Consider the following 20,204-nt stretch of genomic DNA (forward strand, 5'->3'; position numbering starts at 1 on the left):
AAGGTGATGCGTCTCATCACTAAACTCTCGTAGCACTTCATAATAGTAAATGTGGAATCGAAGTTAAGATCAGATCGGCCCTGTTCTTATTGAATGGCGCAGCAGGCCTGATGGGGCGTGTGGCCTACACGTGCTCTGAATTCATATAACGGTTGAACGACAAATATTATCCCCCCATTTTGAAGGTAAAATGTTGAATAATTCAGGCCACAGGCCCTTCACATCTGATTTCCCATAGTTTTATGTTATGAAGCTGAGATGCTGTCTGAAGGAAGTGGCAACACCTCCCTTTAATCCCTTGTCCCAAGGCTCTGTGGTTTGTGTCGATGTTGTCTGGTAAGTCAACTAAATGTGGCTAATTGGGAATTCGGATGTGTTCAGTATATTTCTGATTAGTACTTCAAAGATGAATTGTGGGGCAGCACGGTGGCACAGTGGTTAGCACTGCTGCCTCACGACGCTGAGGTCCCAGGTTCGATCCCGGCTCTGGGTCACTGTCCGTGTGGAATTTGCACATTCTCCCCGTGTCTGCGTGGGTTTTACCCCCACAACCCAAAGATGTGCAGGGTAGGTGGATTGGCCACGCTAAATTGCCCCTTAATTGGAAAAAATGAATTGGATACTCTAAATTAAAAAAAAAGATAAATGATAAAGCAAACAGATTATGTGCGTAAGTGTTTTACTTGGCTACTGAAGGTGGTAGATGTTTCTAAGAAAGATTTGCATTTGTTTGAAAACTTTTCATTTCCTGAGCACTTTATAATAAATAAAGTAATTCTGAGGTTAGTCACTGTAGCGTAGGAAACCCACAGCCAATTTTCATAAAACAAGCTTCCACCAACAGCAGTTTGAATGATGACCAGATTATCTGTTTTAGTAATGCTGGGCGGACAATAAATATTGGCATCAGGTGGAACTCCCAGTGTCTCTATGAAGTATTGCCATGGCACCTTTTCAGTCCTCTTGAAAGGGTAGACAGAACTTCAGTTTAATGTTTCCAATTCCAATTCTCTTTCTGTACTTTCTGGTGTACTAAGGCAGACTTTCATCTGTATCCATTGCCAGTGATTCCCGGAACAGGTCGCTAGTCTGTTGCCAGGGCTTGTAGCTTGCGGTGCGTCATTCCACACCAAGCGTGGCTGACAAAGTCTCTCCCACTCTTGCCTCCTGCCGTTGACTTATCGGAAGGATTTCCAGGTTGACACTCAACCTGTTTCACTGTGTTATGAATGCACCCTGTCAGTTTAATGTCCCATCCACATAAGGTGGGTCTAACAGTGCAGCATTCCTTCAGTACTTTTTTACATTCTTTCATGAGCAGGGCCATACCTAACTGCACGTAAGGGCAGTACTCAGTCCTGTAGGTACTCAGTCCTGTAATGAAGTATCAGCCTATTTTATGCACTTACATTTCTGGAGCAGGATTTGAAGACACAACCTTCTGACTCAGATGGTTAAGTAAATATCCATCTGAATTATATTTACCTCAATTGCATAGAAGGTGTTTGCTACAAATATTGCACGCAGTTACAAAGTGTCACTATAGCCACACCCGAGTCCAGTCAGCACGTTATGTTGGCTAACACTGGGTTCAAAGATAAGCACTCAAACTAATGGCTTATTAGAGATATCCAAATGATCATCTGAAATTCCAACCTGTGTGTTGATTGCATGATCTCCCAGAAACAAACACCTCAATTTGCATATAAAACTGATATCCAATCCATATGCAAAATTGAGAATAATTCATTCACTTTATAAATTAAATAAACATACATAGACAGGGGTTTCGGTTTGCCACTCAGGTCAACATCTAGTCTTGAATAGAGGCTCAGCATCCAAATCTTACGCATTAAATCAAACCACTGTCCCTCGCAGATTTGGGCTCAACCTATCTCTACCGCTATCTGGGAACAAAAGCCAGCCAAGGGACCTGGCAGCAAATTGAACAAGTAATGTACAGTATAATTGGTAAAATATCAAGGGTCTCAAAGCCAGTTTATGCATGGGGATCCACACAAATTCCACCCACCTCCAGAAAGATCAAGCCTTTGGTACAATTTAGATTTCTGTGAAGAATGACTATTAGGGCAGGAGGTTAGCAGAAGGATGCTAGATTTGAATTCCACTGAGGGTCTGTGCCTTCTGGGGAAGGAGAGCAAACAGGAAAAGATAAACTTCAACGAAGTTGACCAGGGAAAAAGTCAGTTCTGCAGTTTGGGTGCAACTGTAAGTTGCAGACTTGTATCTATATAGCATCTTTCATGACCACAGGACCAAAGTACTTTACAGGCCATTCATGTTTCAGTGATACATTCTGAGGATCTTGTCATATATTTTGAGAATGAATTAATGTGGTGTAGTGGAATTACATAGCCCATGCACCCTTAAATTCAGTGTTTTCCTGTGGGTTAATGACTGCTGACAAATGTTGTATTTGGAAATGTACTGATGTGCGCAAATGAAATTCCCTGTTACAGTTTCACCCCTGGAATGCACAACAGTTGTCTGGTTAACAGGAATGTACTGAGGGTAAGTAAAAGTTGCAGAGGGCGTGACATTGTAGGGGTCATGATATGACAGAGAGTGGTCAATTATTGTAGCTTTGATATCCTGGCCCATGTTCCCTGCAAAATATCATACTGGAAAGGTGAAGGTAATGCAGTGGTTAGCACTGTTGCTTCGCAGCACCAGGGATCCGGGTTTGATTTCTGGCTTGGGTGACTGAGCGGACTCTGCACGTTCTCCCAGTGTCTCTGTGGGTTTCCTCCGGGTGCTCCGGTTTCCTCCCACAAGTCCTCCTGAAAGACGTGCTTGTTAGGTGAATTGGACATTTTGAATTCTCCCTCTGTGTATCCGAACAGGCGCCGGAAAGTGGCAACTAGGGGCTTTTCACAGTAACTTCATTGCGGTGTTAATGTACTTGTATCACTAATAAAGATTATTATTAATTATTGTTAAGAACTGTTACTTCCAAATAACAACCTGTGACTCTAACTGTACTGTTTCCAGTGCCCAATTAACCCTTCTTACTGTTGTAATTGGGCCCTTTGTCAATATTGCTACTTCTCCAAACCAATTCTCCTGTCCTTTCCAAAGATCCTAAAGCTTGGAATAGTTAGTTCTCAATTGTATCAGTTTCTAGTAGGTCTGTCTTCATACTTTTTAACTTAAACTCACTGCTTTTATTTCTGATGCTACATTCATCCGACAGAACTCTTATCTGTGCAGCTGTCCTTTCCCCTGCACCCTGCCCACACCCCCTGCCAGCCATTCTCATGCACTGTTTAATTTAGCCTTCCCAATGCCATATTTGTTTAAATCTTTTCTCACAGCCTTGCTTACCATTTCTCCAAGGATATGGGCTGTCCTACCCATCTGATACCTAATTTGTTGTCCCTGGTTGAGGAAAGATTGATCCAGTTTGTAAATATGTATTGATGAGGTTTTATTCATCTGGAAATTAAACAAAGTTTTGAAAAAGACACATCCTGCCTAACGTTGCTGTAGGAAAACTTGCTCACCTCGCAGATGGTGTAGATCTGGAACAGATGCACAGCGATGGGAGATTTTGAGAGACAACGGCTACTTTTAAAGAACAATTATCTGCCAAGACAGTCAGATAATTTGCATTTAAACTATATTAAAAACAGGACATTCTTGTAAATGTTAATTTTAATCCCTCCACTAATAATGTTCCTAAATTCTCCCCCCCAAACCTTCCACCTGCCTCTTCTCCTTTAAGACTCTTCTTTGACCTATAGTTTATATGTCTCTGTGCCATATTTTGTTAATTTCCTGCGAACTGTCTTGGAACATTTTACTAATTTAGAGATACTATATAAATGCAAGATGTTTTATTGTTAAAGTATTTCCGCCAGAGTTATCTGATGATTTACATAATATTTATTTGCTAAATTCACTCCTTGTTTTGATGAATGTTGTGAATCATTTTCCACCGTTCTGTGAAAGCATTTTTTCACATGGGTAGTGGCAATGACTAAAAGATAAAAACAGACAAAAATCATTAAAACAAGGCAATTAGAGGGTGGATTCCAGAAAGGGACTATATTTTTAAAATTTGTGCCTGAGTAATGCTACAGGAATGAATTTGCTGCTTTATTACTGTAATATTCGTCATCTGTGATTAGTTTGGAAGGGTAAGAGAATGGGACCTGCGTTGTGGGTGACCATTGAAGTGGCATGATCAATGTCAGGTGGCTATACGGTGAGCAAATCAGGTTTACGGATCTATATCTAGGGCCATCAAGATAAAATGAAGAAGGGCAGCACGGTGGTGCAGTGGGTTAGCACTGCTGCCTCACAGCACCGAGGTCCCAGGTTCGATCCCGGCTCTGGGTCACTGTCCGTGTGGAGTTTGCACATTCTCCCCATGTCTGCGTGGGTTTGGCCCCGACAACCCAAAGATGTGCAGGGTAGGTGGATTGGCCACGCTAAATTGCCCCTTAATTGGAAAAAATGAATTGGGTACTCTAAATTTTTTTTTTATAAAAGATAAAATGAACAAAACAGAAAACGGAGAGATTTTACCAAGCTTTCCATCTAGCACATTACGGGATAGAGGCAAGAATATCTCCCTCCCTCATTTGTTATTCTTTCAAACTAATCACAGGTCATGATTTTGTTCCAGTTTCACTTCACTTTTAATAATAATAATCTTTATTGTCACAAGTAGGCTTACATTAACACTGCAATGAAGTTATTGTGAAACTCCCCTCGTCGCCACATTCCGGCGCCTGTTCGGGTACACTGCGGGAGAATTCAGAATGTCCAATTCACCTAACAAGCATCTTTTGGGATTTGTGGGAGGAAACCGGAGCACCCGGAGGAAACCCACGCATACACGGGGAGAACATGTAGACTCCGCACAGACAGCGACCCAAGCCGATAATCGAATCTGGGACCCTGGCGCTGTGAAGCAACAGGGCTAACCACTGTGCTACCGTGCCTCCCTACTTAGTGTTTGTTTCAGTGTCACACATGATAGGCTGAAAGCGAATGGGTTGTCCAGGGGGAATCAAAGCTTCCTCCCTTATCAGCTGGCAATTTAAAGGTTAAACTTTTAGTTTCTGTAATCCTTTAACCTTCAATTTTTTGTACCAGAAAGAAAGGTAACATCAGATGTGTTGTCTCATCCCAGCCAGTGAAGGAAAATGTTCCATATGCTGTTTTTAATCTTGTTTATTACATTTCTTTACCATTTATCAATCCCAGTTAAGTGACTATCACATCTCTGGTATTGTAACTCTTGTATTTGTAGTAGGAAAGTTCATGTTAGGCCCTTTGCACAAAATCTATTAGATAACCTTTTTTGGAAACGCTAACTGCAAGGTTAAAGCCTCATGTATATCATTACGCTGTAAAAAATTAAACCTTGTTATGTGATCTTCTTAATGCTCCTGGGAGTAACCCTAGACGGTTAGGTAAGAGGGTATATTGATACAAGCCATTTGCATCATAGAGCAGGCAAAAGATGAATGAATAGAGCTTAATACCTCCATCCCTCATCAGGAATAGGTCATCTGAGACTTCTGTAATACAGTCACAGACTTTAACCCACTGGGCTATGCTAATGTTTTCTTCAACGATTTCAACATGGTGGAAAGAATTGTTCAGCTGCTCATGAAACTCCTCTGTGTTATCAATGTTATAATAATAATCTTTATTATTGTCACAAGTAGGCTTACATTAACACTGCAATGAAGTTACTGTGAAAAGCCCCTAGTCGCCACATTCCGGCGCCTGTTCAGGTACACAGAGGGAGAATTCAGAATGTCCAATTCACCTAACAAGCACGTCTTTCGGGACTTGCGGGAGGAAACCGGAGCACCCGGAGGAAACCCACGCAGACACGGGGCGAACGTGCAGACTCCGCACAGACAGTGAACCAAGCCGGGAATCAATCCCGGGACCCTGGCGCTGTGAGGCAACAGTGCTAACCACTGTGCTACCGTTCTGTTAACCAACTGAATTGTTTGATGTTATGGATTAACATAAGGAGCTGGTTTAGCAGAGTGAACTGCAAGAAGGTGACTCACTACCACCTTCACAACTGACGTTGGGGGCGGGTAATAAATGCTGAGTTGTCAGCAACGTCACATCCTGGGAATTAATTTTTAAAAAGGACCCCAAGGCCCAAGGGTTTCACATTTCAGCAATGGAAATTTTGAAGATTATGTTCCTTTTTTTTGTTAGGCAGGCTTGATACCTCTGGATATAAGTAGAGGTCCATCACAGCACTGCCACTGCAGCTCCCCCCTCCCCCCACCTTACCTATACCCGCTATTCAGGGTGGCGTGGAATCCTATCCGTTTCTGTCTAATGCTTCACAGAATCACTACGGCACAAAAGGAGTCCATTCAGCCCATCTTGCCAAATGGGCATTATGACTTAATACCATTTTCTTGTCTTTTCCCCATTCCCCGGCACATTTTTTCTGTTCAAATAATCATCCAATGCCCTCTTGAATGCCTCAATTGAACCTGCCTCCACCACACGTCCAGGCAGTGCATTCCAGACCCAAACCTACTGTATATATTTCTCTGAAAACCACTACACAAGTCACAGCAGTATTGCATATATATTCCACTCAGCTTGGAGCTCTGTGAAAAAGGCTTATTTTAACATTGAGTGAGCGTTAAATGGGTGGTGTTGTAGCAGCCACCAGTTGTACATCTGTTTCGAATTCCATTTTCCATGGAAATAAATCAGGAGAAATGGTTTAACAGAACCCTGATCAATATCACCGAATTATGCTCTTGAAAGTCAAAAAGACCAAGAGAGGAGAATTGCAGAAGAAATCCTCAGATTTTTCATAAATTGTAACACTATTCTGCATGCCTGTGTCAGAATAGTGAGTCAAACACATTCAGTCACAGTTTTGTAGTCTCAGAAATCCTTGGTGTCCCAGGGGCAATATTCCAGGGATCCACATCTTCCTATCCTTTATTACAACTGTGAAGAACAAGGTGGCATGTAGCAACGTGAGTGAAGTGGAAAATTATTGCATTATTATTCCAAGAATACAGCACGGTGGCGCAGTGGGTTAGCACTGCTGCCTCACGGCGCCGAGGTCCCAGGTTCGATCCCGGCTCTGGGTCACTGTCCATGTGGAATTTGGACATTAGAACATAAGAACATAAGAACATAAGAACTAGGAGCAGGAGTAGGCCATCTGGCCCCTCGAGCCTGCTCCACCATTCAATGAGATCATGGCTGATCTTTTGTGGACTCAGCTCCACTTTCCGGCCCGAACACCATAACCCTTAATCCCTTTATTCTTCAAAAAACTATCTATTTTTGTCTTTAAAACATTTAATGAAGGAGCCTCTACTGCTTCACTGGGCAAGGAATTCCATAGATTCACAACCCTTTGGGTGAAGATGTTCCTCCTAAACTCAGTCCTAAATCTACTTCCCCTTATTTTGAGGCTATGCCCCCTAGTTCTGCTTTCACCCACCAGTGGAAACAACCTGCCCACATCTATCCTATCTATTCCCTTCATAATCTTATATGTTTCTATAAGATCCCCCCTAAATTCCAATGAGTACAGTCCCAATCTACTCAACCACTCCTCGTAATCCAACCCCTTCAGCTCTGGGATTAACCTAGTGAATCTCCTCTGCACACCCTCCAGTGCCAGTACGTCCTTTCTCAAGTAAGGAGACCAAAACTGAACACAATACTCCAGGTGTGGCCTCGCTAACACCTTATACAATTGCAGCATAACCTCCCTCTAGCAATGAAGGACAAAATTCCATTTGCCTTCTTAATCACCTGTTGCACCTGTAAACCAACTTTTTGCGATTCATGCACTAGCACACCCAGGTCTCACTGCACAGCAGCATGTTTTAATATTTTATCATTTAAATAATAAATCCCTTTTGCTGTTATTCCGACCAAAATGGATAACCTCACATTTGTCAACATTGTATTCCATCTGTCAGACCCTAGCCCATTCACTTAGCCTATCCAAATCGCTCTGCAGACTTCCAGTATCCTCTGCACTTTTTGCTTCACCACTTATTTTAGTGTCGTCTGCAAACTTGGACACATTGCCCTTGGTCCCCAACTCCAAATCATCTATGTAAATTGTGAACAGTTGTGGGCCCAACACTGATCCCTGAGGGACACCACTAGCTACTGATTGCCAACCAGAGAAACACCCATTAATCCCCACTCTTTGCTTTCTATTAATTAACCAATCCTCTATCCATGCTACTACTTTCCCCTTAATGCCATGCATCTTCATCTTATGCAGCAATCTTTTGCGTGGCACCTTGTCAAAGGCTTTCTGGAAATCCAGATATACCACATCCATTGGCTCCCCGTTATCTACCGCACTGTTAATGTCCTCAAAAAATTCCACTAAATTAGTTAGGCACGACCTGCCCTTTATGAACCCATGCTGCGTCTGCCCAATGGGACAATTTCCATCCAGATGCCTCGCTATTTCTTCCTTGATGATAGATTCCAGCATCTTCCCTACTACCGAAGTTAAGCTCACTGGCCTATAATTACCCGCTTTCTGCCTACCTCCTTTTTTAAACAGTGGTGTCACGTTTGCTAATTTCCAATCCGCCGGGACCACCCCAGAGTCTAGTGAATTTTGGTAAATTATCACTAGTGCATTTGCAATTTCCCTAGCCATCTCTTTTAACACTCTGGGATGCATTCCATCAGGAAACATGTCTACCTTTAGCCCCATTAGCTTGCCCATCACTACCTCCTTGGTGATAACAATCCTCTCAAGGTCCTCACCTGTCATAGCCTCATTTCCATCAGTCACTGGCATGTTATTTGTGTCTTCCACTGTGAAGACCGACCCAAAAAACCTGTCCAGTTCCTCAGCTATTTCCTCATCTCCCATTATTAAATCTCCCTTCTCATCCTCTAAAGGACCAATATGTACCTTAGCCACTCTTTTTTGGTTTATATATTTGTAGAAACGTTTACTATCTGTTTTATATTCTGAGCAAGTTTACTCTCATAATCTATCTTACTCTTCTTTATAGCTTTTTTAGTAGCTTTCTGTTGCCCCCTAAAGATTTCCCAGTCCTCTAGTCTCCCACTGATCTTTGCTACTTTGTATTTTTTTTCCTTCAATTTGATACTCTCCCTTATTTCCTTAGATATCCACGGTCGATTTTCCCTCTTTTTACCGTCCTTCCTTTTTGTTGGTATAAGCCTTTGCTGAGCACTGTGAAAAATCACTTGGAAGGTTCTCCACTGTTCCTCAACTGTTTCACCATAAAGTCTTTGCTCCCAGTCTACCTTAGCTAGTTCTTCTCTCATCCCATTGTAATCTCCTTTGTTTGAGCACAAAACACTAGTGTTTGATTTTACCTTCTCACCCTCCATCTGTATTTTAAATTCCACCATATTGTGATCGCTTCTTCCGAGAGGATCCCTGGGCGCGATTCTCCACTCCCACGCCGGTTGGGAGAATCGCCTGGGCCGCCAAAATTTCCGGGGACGCCGGTCCGACGCCCTCCCACGATTCTCCCAAGTGGCCGGAACGGCCCCGTCGAGTTCCGCGGGCCGCAGGCCTGAGAATCGCCGGAGACACCCAAAATGGCGATTCTCCGGCACCCCCGCTATTCTCAGGCCCGGATGGGCCGAGCGGCCAGGCCAAAACGGCGGGTTCCCCCCGGCGCCGTCCACACCTGGTCGCTGCAGTCATGGGCGGTGCGTGAACGCTGGGGGGGCGGCATGTGGGGGGGCGAGGGGGGATCCTGCACCGGGCTTCACCTGGAATGTGGGGTGGCCCGCGATCGGTGCCCACCGATCGTCGGGCCGTCCTCTCTGAAGGAGGACCTCCTTCCTTCCGCGGCCCCGCAAGATCGGTTAGACATCTTCTTGCGGGGCGGATTTAGAGAGGACGGCAACCACGCCAATCCGCGCATGCGCAGATGACGCCCGTTATGCGGCGCCGCTTTTACGCGGGCGACAAGGCCTGGCGCGTGTAGATGACGCGGCCCCGATCCTGGCCCATTGTCAGGGCCTGAATCGGTCGGGACCGGGGCCGTTCCGCGCCGTCGTGAACCTCGATGGCATTCACAACGGCGCGGCCACTTCGGCGTGGGAGTGGAGAATCCCGCCCCCTAACTATAAGATCCTGAATCAATCCTGTCTCATTACACAGGACCAGATCTAGGACCGCTTGTTCCCTCGTAGGTTCCATTACATACTGTTCTAGGAAACTATCGCGGATACATTCTATAAACCCCTCCTCAAGGCTGCCTTGACCGACCTGGTTAAACCAATCAACACGTAGATTAAAATCCCCCATGATAACTGTTGTACCATTTCTACATGCATCAGGTATATCTTTGTTTATTGCCTGCCCCACCATAATGTTACTATTTGGTGGCCTATAGACTGCTCCTATCAGTGACTTTTTTGCCTTACTATTCCTGATTTCCACCCAAATGGATTCAACCTTATCCTCCATAGCACCGATTTCATCCCTTACTGTTGCCCGGATGTCATCCTTAAATAACAGCTACACCACCTCCCTTACCATCCACTCTGTCCTTCCGAATAGTTTGATACCCTCGGATATTTAACTCGCAGTCGTGACCATCCTTTAACCATGTTTCAGTAATGGCCACTAAATCATAGTCATTCACGATGATTTGCGCCATCAACTCATTTACCTTATTCCGAATACTACGAGCATTCAGGTAAAGTACACTTATGTTGGCTTTTTTACCTCTGTTCTGAATCTTAACACCTCGATTTCCTCTTAACCTTTCTCCTAATTTTCCTTGTCGTCGAACCCATATCTTCCTGTAACAACCTGCCGCATCGCTTACCATTAATGTTTTCACTTCCCGATTTATTCCTTTTAGTATTCCTGGTCCTATTCACTGAGCTCCCCTCAGTCACTGTACCTTATACTGTCGCCCTTTTTGATTTTTGACTATGGCTTCTCTGCCTTACACTTTCCCCCTTACTGCCTTTTGTTTCTGTCCCTGTTTTACTACCTTCCAACTTACTGCATCGGTTCCCATCCCCCTGCCATATTAGTTTAAATTCTCCCCAACAGCTCTAGCAAACACCCCCCCGAGGACATCGGTTCCAGTCCTGCCCAGGTGCAGACCATCCGGTTTGTACTGGTCCCGGACGGTCTGCACCTGGGCAGACATTCTCCCCGTGTTTGTGTGGGTTTCGCCCCCACAACCCAAAGATGGGCAGGGTAGGTGGATTGGCCATGCTAAATTGCCCCTTAATTGGAATAAATTAATTGGGTATTCTAAATTTAAAAATAACAAAAAATTATTCCAAGAATATATCTAAAAATCCAAGCCACCTGTATTGGTATTCAGGGTGGGTCATTTTGGACTCTCCAATGGAACCAACCATCACAGTCAGATTTCCACTTGGGTTTCCCAGACCCCTGTCCTTGAATGTTGGAGTCCAAGAGAGAAAGTACAACTGGTTAATTTCTGTTAAACTTGCAACGGGTAATTGGGAAAATCTTGCAAAAATTCTGCCTCAGTCTGCCTATTTTGTTCCCATATTTCTGTATTAATTCCTTAATTGACTCCAGTCTGTAACTCACTCCCGGGTATCTGTTATTCTATATATAAACCATCCTGAACCCCTCAATTAGATTCCAGTCTGTAACTCACTCCCGGGTAACTGTTATTCTATATATAAACCACCCCAAACCCCTCGATTAGATTCCAGTCTGTAACTCACTCCCGGGTATCTGTTATTTTATATATAACCCACCCTGAACTCCTCGATTAGATTCCAGTCTGTAACTCACTCCCGGGTATCTGTTATTCTATATATAAACCACCCCGAATCCCTCGATTAGATTCCAGTCTGTAACTCACACCCGGGTATCTGTTATTCTATATATAAACCACCACGAATCCCTCGATTAAATTCCAGTCTGTAACTCACTCCCGGGTATCTGTTATTCTATAGAAACCACCCCGAATCCCTCGATTAGATTCCAGTCTGTAACTCACTCCCGGGTATCTGTTATTCTATATATAAACCACCCCGAATCCCTCGATTATATTCCAGTCTGTAACTCACTCCCGGGTATCTGTTATTCTATAGAAACCACCCCGAATCCCTCGATTAGATTCCAGTCTGTAACTCACTCCTGGGTATCTGTTATTCTATATATAAAGCACCCCGAATCCCTCGATTAGATTCCAGTCTGTAACTCACTCCCGGGTATCTGTTATTCTATATATAAACCACCCTGAACCCCTCGATTAGATTCCAGTCTGTAACTCACTCCCGGGTATCTGTTATTCTATATATAACCCACCCTGAACTCCTCGATTATATTCCAGTCTGTAATTCACTCCTGGATATCTGTTATTCTATATATAAACCACCCCAAACCCTTAGATTAGATTCCAGTCTGTAACTCACTTCCGGGTATCTGTTATTCTATATATAAACCACCCCGAATCCCTCGATTACGTTCCAGTCTGTAACTCACTCCCGGGTATCTGTTATTCTGTATATAAACCACCCCGAACCCCTTGATTATATTCCAGTCTGTAACTCACTCCCGGGTATCTGTTATTCTGTGTACAAACCACCCCGAACACCTCGATTATATTCCAGTCTGTAACTCACTCCCGGGTATCTGTTATTCTATATATAAACCACCCCGAACCCCTTGATTAGATTCCAGCCTGTAACTCACTCCCGGGTATCTGTTATTCTGTATATAAACCACCCCGAACCCCTCGATTAGATTCCAGCCTGTAACTCACTCCCGGGTACCTGTTATTCTATATATAAACCACCCCGAATCCCTCGATTATATTCCAGTCTGTAACTCACTCCCGGGTATCTGTTATTCTATATATAAACCACCCCAAACCCCTCGATTAGATTCCAGTCTGTAACTCACTCCCGGGTATCTGTTATTCTATATATAACCCACCATGAACTCCTCGATTATATTCCAGTCTGTAATTCACTCCTGGATATCTGTTATTCTATATATAAACCACCCCAAACCCTTAGATTAGATTCCAGTCTGTAACTCACTTCCGGGTATCTGTTATTCTATATATAAACCACGCCGAATCCCTCGATTACGTTCCAGTCTGTAACTCACTCCCGGGTATCTGTTATTCTGTATATAAACCACCCCGAACCCCTTGATTATATTCCAGTCTGTAACTCACTCCCGGGTATCAGTTATTCTGTATATAAACCACCCCGAACCCCTCGATTATATTCCAGTCTGTAACTCACTCCCGGGTATCTGTTATTCTATATATAAACCACCCCGAACCCCTCGATTAGATTCCAGTCTGTAACTCACTCCCGGGTATCTGTTATTCTGTATATAAACCACCCCGAACCCCTCGATTATATTCCAGTCTGTAACTCACTCCCGGGTATCTGTTATTCTATATATAAACCACCCCGAACCCCTCGATTAGATTCCAGTCTGTAACTCACTCCCGGGTATCTGTTATTCTGTATATAAACCACCCCGAACCCCTCGATTAGATTCCAGTCTGTAACTCACTCCTGGGTATCTGTTATTCTGTATATAAACCACCCCGAACCCCTCGATTAGATTCCAGCCTGTAACTCACTCCCGGGTACCTGTTATTCTATATATAAACCACCCCGAATCCCTCGATTATATTCCAGTCTGTAACTCACTCCCAGGTATCTGTTATTCTATATATAAACCCCCTGAACTCCTCGATTAGATTCCAGTCTGTATCTCACTCCCGGGTATCTGTTATTCTATATATAAACCACCCCGAATCCCTCGATTAGATTCCAGTCTGTATCTCACTCCCGGGTATCTGTTATTCTATATATAAACCACCCCGAACCCCTCGATTAGATTCCAGTCTGTAACTCACTCCCGGGTATCTGTTATTCTATATATAAACCACCCCAAACCCCTCGATTCGATTCCAATCTGTAACTCACTCTCGGGTATCTGTTATTCTATATATAAACCACGCTGAACCCCTCGATTAGATTCCAGTCTGTAACTCATTCCCGGGTATCTGTTATTCTATATATAAACCACCCCGAACCCCTCGATTATATTCCAGTCTGTAACTCACTCCCGGGTATCTGTTATTCTATATATAAACCACCCCGAACCTCTCGATTAGATTCCAGTCTGTAACTCACTCCCGGGTATCTGTTATTCTATATATAAACCACCCCGAACCCCTCGATTATATTCCAGTCTGTAACTCACTCCCGGGTATCTGTTATTCTATATATAAACCACCCCGAATCCCTCGATTAGATTCCAGTCTGTATCTCACTCCCGGGTATCTGTTATTCTGTATATAAACCACCCCGAACCCCTCGATTAGATTCCAGTCTGTAACTCACTCCCGGTAACGGTTATTCGATAAAGAATTTGGTTTATTGTCATTTGTACCGAGATACAGTGAAAAGTACAGTCCTGCCAAATCATTCCATACATGGAAACCATAGGTCATACAAAGTGAATACATAGACATCGGGTGAAGCATACAGTAGCGAAGATGTGTAGAGAGATCAGTTCAGTCTATAAGAGAGTCATTCAGGAGTCTGGTAACAGCGGGGAAGAAGCTGTTTTTGAATCTTTTGGTGTGTGTTCTCAGACTTTTGTATCTGTTGCCCGAAGGAAGATGTTGGAGAGACGAACCTGGGTGGGAGGGGTCTTTGATTATGCTGCCCGCTTTCCCCAGGCAGCGGGAGGTGTAGGCAGAGTCAATGGATGGGAGGCAGGTTCATGTGATGGACTGGGCTGAGTTCACGACTCTGTATTTTCTTACGGTCTTGGGCTGAGCAGTTGCCATACCAAGCTGTGATACAACCAGATAGGCTGCTTTCTATGGTGCATCTGTAAACGTTGGTGAGAGTCAGTGTGGACATGCTGAAATTTGTTCGTTATATATCAACCACCCCAAATCCCTTTATTAGATTCCAATCTGTAACCCACTCCCGGATATCTGTTATTATCTGTTTGCTAATGTCACACGGGAGGGTTTAAACTATTATGGCGGGGGGTGGACACGGGAGCAATAGGTCAGAAGGTGAGAGCATTGAGGGAGAACGAGGGAATAGGGCCAGTGTGGCTCTGAGGCAGAGCAGACAGGGAGAAGTTGTTGAACACAGCGGGTCTGGTGGCCTGAAGTGCATATGTTTTAATGCAAGAAGTATTACGGGTAAGGCAGATGAACTTAGAGCTTGGATTAGTACTTGGAACTATGATGTTGTTGCCATTACAGAGACCTTGTTGAGGGAAGGGCAGGATTGGCGGCGAAACGTTCCAGGATTTAGATGTTTCAGGCGGGATAGAGGGGGATGTAAAAGGGGTGGCGGAGTTGCGCTACTGGTTAGGGAGGATATCACAGCTGTACTACGGGAGGACACCTCAGAGGGCAGTGAGGCTATATGGGTAGAGATCAGGAATAAGGAGGGTGCAGTCACAATGTTGGGGGTTTGCTACAGGCCTCCCAACAGCCAGCGGGAGATGGAGGAGCAGATAGGTTGACAGATTTTGGAAAAGAGTAAAAACAACAGGGTTGTTGTGATGGGAGACTTTAACTTCCCCAATATTGACTGGGACTCACTTAGTGCCAGGGGCTTAGACGGGGCAGAGTTTGTAAGGAGCATCCAGGAGGGCTTCTTAAAACAATATGTAGACAGTCCAACTAGGGAAGGGGCTGTACTGGACCTGGTATTCGGGAATGAGCCCGGCCAGGTGGTAGAAGTTTCAGTAGGGGAGCATTTTGGGAACAGTGACCACAATTCAGTAAGTTTTAAAGTGCTGGTGGACAAGGATAAGAGTGGTCCTAGGGTGAATGTGCTAAATTGGGGGAAGGCTAATTATAACAATATTAGGAGGGAACTGAAGAACCTAGATTGGGGGCGGATGTTTGAGGGCAAATCAACATCTGACATGTGGGAGGCTTTCAAGTGTCAGTTGAAAGGAATTCAGGACCGGCATGTTCCTGTGAGGAAGAAGGATAAATACGGCAATTTTCAGGAACCTTGGATAACGAGAGATATTGTAGGCCTCGTCAAAAAGAAAAAGGAGGCATTTGTCAGGGCTAAAAGGCTGGGAACAGACGAAGCCTGTGTGGAATATAAGGAAAGTAGGAAGGAACTTAAGAAAGGAGTCAGGAGGGCTAGAAGGGGTCACGAAAAGTCATTGGCAAATAGGGTTAAGGAAAATCCCAAGGTTTTTTACACATACATAAAAAGCAAGAGGGTAGCCAAGGAAAGGGTTGGCCCACTGAAGGATAGGCAAGGGAATCTATGTGTGGAGCCAGAGGAAATGGGTGAGGTATTAAATGAATACTTTGCATCAGTATTCACCAAAGAGAAGGAATTGGTAGATGTTGAGTCTGGAGAAGGATGTGTAGATAGCCTGGGTCACATTGAAATCCAAAAAGACGAGGCATTGGGCGTCTTAAAAAATATTAAGGTAGATAAGTCCTCAGGGCCTGATGGGATCTACCCCAGAATACTGAAGGAGGCTGGAGAGGAAATTGCTGAAGCCTTGACAGAAATCTTTGGATCCTCACTGTCTTCAGGTGATATCCCGGAGGACTGGAGAATAGCCAATGATGTTCCTCTGTTTAAGAAGGGTAGCAAGGATAATCCAGGGAACTACAGTCCGGTGAGCCTTACTTCAATGGTAGGGAAATTACTGGAGAGAATTCTTCGAGACAGGATCTACTCGCATTTGGAAGCAAATGGACGTATTAATGAGAGGCAGCATGGTTTTGTGAAGGGGAGGTCGTGTCTCACAAACTTGATAGAGTTTTTCGAAGAGGTCACAAAGATGATTGATGCAGGTAGGGCAGTGGATGTTGTCTATATGGACTTCAGTAAGGCCTTTGACAAGGTCCCTCATGGTAGACTGGTACAAAAGGTGAAGTCACACGGGACCAGGTCCCCCATTCTTCTAATCCCTGCCCGATGCCAGCCCTGGAACCCCCCCGTCCATCTTCCCCGGGACAAACCGGTGGTTACCCCTGATCGGGGACCACACCGAGGCTCTCCACTGGCCCCAGATCCTTAGCGTTGCCGCCACCGCCGGGCTCGTGGTATATTTTGACGGCGAGAACGCCCCCAAGCTCGTTCCTTTACAGGACGCCATCTCCATCCTCTTCCATGCCGCCCCCTCTCCCTCCATAACCCACTTGCGGATCATCGCCACATTTGCTGCCCAGTAGTAGCTCCCGAGGTTTGGCAGCGCCAACCTTCCTCGGTCCCTGCTGCGTTCCAGGAACCCTCTCCTTACCCTCGGGGTCTTATTCGCCCACACAAACCCCATAATACTCCTGCATACTCTCTTAAAAAAGCCCTTGGTGATCACGATGGGAAGGCACTGAAACACAAACAAAAACCTCGGAAGGACCACCATTTTGACCGACCGCACTCTACCCGCAGGCGAGAGCGGTAACATGTCCCATCTTTTGAAGTCCTCCTCCATTTGGTCCACCAACTTTGTCAGATTCAGTTTGTGTAGGGCCCCCCAACTCCTGGCTATCTGGATCCCCAGATACCGAAAACTTCCCACCGCCCTCCTCAGCGGTAGGTCCCCTATCTCTCTGTCTTGGTCCCCCGCCTGTAATACAAAGAGCTCACTCTTTTCTACATTGAGCTTATAGCCCGAGAACTCCCCAAACTCCCTTAGAGTCTGCATGACCTCCACCATCCCCTCTATTGGGTCCGCCACGTACAGCAACAGGTCATCCGCATATAGCGACACCCGATGCTCTTCTCCCCTCGGACCATCCCCCTCCATTTATTAGACGCCCTCAATGATATGGCCAAGGGTTCGATCGCCAATGCAAACAACAGGGGGGACAGGGGGCACCCCTGCCTCGTCCCACGGTACAGCCGAAGGTACGCCGACCTCCGCCGGGTCGTCACTACACTCGCCACCGGGGCTCTGTAAAGGAGCTTAACCCAGCTAATAAACCCTCCCCCGAACCCAAACCTACGCAGCACCTCCCAGAGGTACTCCCACTCTACTCGGTCAAAGGCCTTTTCCGCGTCCATAGCTGCCACTATCTCCGCCTCTCCCTCCTCCGATGTCATCATTATCACGTTTAAGAGCCGCCGCACATTAGTGTTTAATTGCCTGCCCTTTATGAATCCCGTCTGGTCCTCATGAATCACCCCCGGGACACAATCCTCAATCCTCGTGGCCAGCACTTTTGCCAATAACTTAGCGTCCACATTGAGGAGCGAGATCGGCTTGTACGATCCACATTGCAGTGGGTCCTTGTCTCGCTTTAGAATCAAGGAAATTGTCGCCTCCAATATTGTCAGGGGCAGGGTCCCCTCCTCTCTTGCCTCGTTAAAGGTCCTCACTAGTAGCGGGGCCAACAGATCTACGTACTTTCTGTAGAACTCCACCGGGAACCCGTCCGGCCCCGGGGTCTTCCCCGCCTGCATACTCCCCAAACCCTTGCTCAGCTCCTCCAACCCGATTGGTGCCCCCAAACCAGCCACCTCTTGCTCCTCCACCCTCGGGAACCTCAGTTGGTCTAGGAATCGTCTCATCCCCTCTTCCCCTCCTGGGGGCTGGGATCTGTACAGCTCCTCATAGAAGGCCTTGAATACCTCGTTTATTTTCGTCGCACTCCGAACCGTGGCTCCCCTTCCATCTTTAATTCCCCCTATTTCCCTCGCTGCCATCCTCTTGCGGAGCTGGTGTGCCAGCATCCGACTAGCCTTTTCCCCATACTCGTAGGTCGCCCCCTGCGCCTTCCTCCACTGTGCCTCCGCCTACCCTGTGGTCAACAGGTCAAACTCCGTCTGGAGCCGTCGTCTTTCCCCAAGTAATCTTTCCTCCGGGGCCTCTGCGTATCTCCTGTCCACTCTCAAAATCTCCCCCACTAACCTCTCCCTTTCCATACCCTCTGTCCTCTCCCTATGAGCCCTGATGGAGATTAGCTCTCCCCTGATCACTGCCTTCAACGCCTCCCATACCACCCCCACTCGCACCTCCCCATTGTCGTTGGCCTCCAAGTACCTTTCGATACACCCCCTCACCTTCCCACACACCACCTCGTCCGCCAGCAGTCCCACACCCAGCCGCCACAACGGGCGTTGGTCCCTCTCCTCTCCCAGCCCCATTTCCACCCAGTGCGGGGCATGGTCCGAAACTGCTATGGCCGAATACTCCGTCCCCCCCACTCTTGGGATGAGCGCCCTGCCCAGAACAAAGAAATCTATCCAGGAGTAAGCCTTCTGCACGTGGGAGAAGAAAGAAAATACCCTGGCCTGCGGTCTTGCAAACCTCCATGGGTCCACTTCCCCCCATCTGATCCATAAACCCCCTAAGCACCTTGGCCGCCGCCGGCCTCTTTCCCGTCCTTGATCTGGAGCGGTCCAGTGCTGGGTCCAGCACTGTAATGAAGTCCCCTCCCATTATCAGGCCTCCTACCTCCAGGTCCGGAATGCGCCCCAACATGCGCTTCATGAATCCAGCATCATCCCAGTTCGAGGCGTATACATTTACCAACACCACCCACGTCCCTTGCAACCTACCGCTCACCATCACATATCTACCTCCATTATCCACTATGATAGTCTTGGCCTCAAATGACACCCGCTTTCCCACCAAAATTGCCACCCCTCTATTTTTTGCGTCCAGTCCTGAGTGAAATACCTGTCCTACCCATCCCCTTCTTAACCTGACCTGGTCCGCCACCTTCAGGTGTGTCTCTTGGAGCATAGCCATGTCTACCTTCAGTCCCTTCAAGTGCGCGAACACTCGAGCCCTCTTCACCGGCCCATTCAGGCCCCTCACGCCCCCCCCCCCCGGCTGGACCCCCCCCCCCCGGGCTGGACCCCCCCCCCTGACTAGCCATCTCCTTTTCTGGGCCAGTCCAGTGTCCGCGTCTCCCTCACCCTCCAGGCCCCCAGCCGGGGGACCTCCGTCCCGACCACCTCTTCTGTGTCCCATTCCCTTTCGGCCAGTGCAGCAGCAACCCTTTTCCCCCCCTTCCCCCCCTCCCCCCCCTTCCCCCCTCCCCTCCCCCCCCGCTAGACCCCTGTCTAGCTTTTTTGCTCCCCCCATATCACTCCCGTAAGTCAACTGACACCTTCTGACCCCGGCTTCCCCCGCCGTCCCTTTGACCCCCCCGTGTGGGAATCTCCCAATCAATCCTTCGTTCCCCTTCCCGCCTTTCTTCCCTCAC

General features: G+C 46.4%; 1 protein-coding gene across 1 annotated transcript in view; it reads right to left on the reverse strand.

The window, feature by feature from the left end:
• cdk5rap3 (CDK5 regulatory subunit associated protein 3) overlaps nt 1-20,204 on the reverse strand; it is an 84,094-nt gene that overhangs the window by 63,788 nt on the left and 102 nt on the right. The window lies entirely within an intron of this gene.

This window comes from Scyliorhinus torazame, chromosome 21 (assembly GCF_047496885.1).
Source record: "Scyliorhinus torazame isolate Kashiwa2021f chromosome 21, sScyTor2.1, whole genome shotgun sequence".
NCBI lineage: Eukaryota > Metazoa > Chordata > Chondrichthyes > Carcharhiniformes > Scyliorhinidae > Scyliorhinus > Scyliorhinus torazame.